The sequence below is a fragment of the Mobula birostris genome, chromosome 10 (genome assembly GCF_030028105.1).
Source record: "Mobula birostris isolate sMobBir1 chromosome 10, sMobBir1.hap1, whole genome shotgun sequence".
NCBI classification, from domain to species: domain Eukaryota; kingdom Metazoa; phylum Chordata; class Chondrichthyes; order Myliobatiformes; family Myliobatidae; genus Mobula; species Mobula birostris.
Window position 1 is genome coordinate 81,542,188 of NC_092379.1, and position 2,226 is coordinate 81,544,413.

General features: G+C 39.4%; 1 non-coding gene across 1 annotated transcript; it reads left to right on the forward strand.

The window, feature by feature from the left end:
* The first annotated feature begins 653 nt into the window (after nucleotides 1-653).
* On the forward strand, nucleotides 654-760 carry LOC140204610 (U6 spliceosomal RNA). Its single transcript, XR_011887683.1, has one exon. It is a non-coding gene; the product is annotated as a U6 spliceosomal RNA (small nuclear RNA).
* Nucleotides 761-2,226: the final 1,466 nt, after the last annotated feature.

Genomic DNA, 2,226 nt, shown 5'->3' on the forward strand with positions numbered 1-2,226 from the left:
CTCTGTATTCATATTCCACTCCTCCCTTTACACACCCAGTCTAAATGTTGGCCTGAGCAGTTTCTCAGAGGGAAAAAAATGCCATTGTTAAACAAATATCTGAAGACATACCAGGAAACTCATCATACTCTGAGATCTATGGCTTTACTTGTAGATGACTTGTCCATTTCCCAGAATGACCATATCCTGTATAACAATAGTCCTGCACACTCCTCAACTACACAACAGTCCACTTTGTGCCTAAATTGAAGTTACAGCCCAATATTTCAACTCCATGTATCAAACTCATTTGCTTTGCACTTTTTGATGATAATGTTAATATTTTATTCTGTATTTTGTTTTTCAGTTTGAGAATGATGAGACTTACATTGATCTTAATTTCCTTGTCATGAGTAGCTCAGCAGGAGACTGTCAATGACACAACGCGGTAATGAATCAGGAAGCAAGGCACTTTGGGTTCAATGTCGTTTCCTTGCAAGTTTTTAAATTCCTTAATTCCCATGGTCAGGATTCAGTGCACTGGGAATGCCTTACAGCAGATGTCAGGCCCAAACAGGCAGGCACCACCCAGCTAACAGGATTCACCTGCCGCTAATTTCCATCTTGTCCGCTGCTGCTTATTTAAACCCAGCTCTCATCATCAATCCTTTTTCATGCTTGTTTTTGTAGCACATATATTAAAATTGGAATGATACGGAGAAGACTAGCATGGCCTCTACACATCAATGGCGCACAAAATCATGAAGCTTCCCATTTTTTTTTAGATGTAAGGCAGAAGTTAATAAAGGTCCAGTGATAGCAGTTTTCTTTACTGTAGAGAAAGCTTATGACATGTTCTGGACAAACCATTGCTGCTTAAACGGGAAAAGATGGGAATAGGTCATAGAATGTTCATTTAGGTTCAAAAATTTTTATGTGATAGAAAGATATAAGGGTGGGAAGAATATTCTCTAAGGAGTACGAGATAGAGAATGGGACACTGCGGGAGAGTATGTGTAGGCCCACTCCTTTTTAATATTATGATTAATGATATTTTCTTAAATGTTGGCTCAGGCATTTCCAAATCATTATATGATGATGATCGTGCTGTGTGCAAGAGGGGTGGAAATATAAATTACATAGTTAGGGAAATGCAGGCAGCTATTAATGACGTAGAGGAATGGGCATGTCGATGGGGGTTCAATTTTTATGTTGCAAAGATGCAAGTTATTTGCTTTTCTGAAAGGAACATTACACACACAATTGATCTCAAGTTATATGGTAAATCTCTTAAACACGAATCCACGGTCAGGTTTCTAGGTATGTGGATGGACACAAGGCTAACATAGAGTGAACATATGAATAAATTTCTAGAGGTGTAAAAAAATTCCATAATGTACTCAGGTGCTAAGTTGGGTGTGATTGGGGTGTGAGGTAGGAGCTCACTTAAAGAAATGTATATTGCTTTACTCAGATCTGTCTGTGATTATGGATGTGTTGCTTATGGGTCAGCCTCACCAGTGGACTTATAGCCCCTAGGTAAAGTTCAAGCTCAAGCATTGAGAATATGTTGTGATGCTATTAAATCATCCCCAATTTCGACAGAACTGGTAGAAATGGGTGATGTACCTTTCCAGCGACACGGTTTACAGTTAGTAGTGGGTTATTGGGTTAATACAAATGGATATCAAGTTGTCATCCAATATTGGCCACACTAGTAGAGTTTTGGGAGCACTGTATTCATAAGGTCTTCAGTTTTGGGTGGATGGAAAATGAATGGGCTCAAAATCTTAGGTTGTTTAATGTGGATTATGGTCCCAGTGTCCCCCTTTCTGTCACTCCTCTATGGTTTTTCTCTTTGCCTGTGGGCTTTCGGGAAAATATCAAGATAAGGATGGATGTTTATCAATGGCGCAGGAAGTACAGCAATAGAGACTTGGCAGATATTATGGATTCTTACACGCCTATACAAATGGTTCTAAAGATCCAGACACAGGTCACACAGCTGTGTTTATGTTCCAAAATTTCACACGATTACTTAGAAAAGATTATCAGACTAAGTATCAGTTTTCACAACAAAGATAGTTGCTATCATCTTAGCCATGGAATGGGTGGAAGAAGTAAACCCTGATGATGTTCTTGCTGGAGATCAGCAAGTAGGGAAGATACGTAGCTTTCCCGGGTCTGCTGGCTGTCTTGTAGAATGACGACTTTTGCTGGCTGTTGACTTTTACTGTATCATTACTA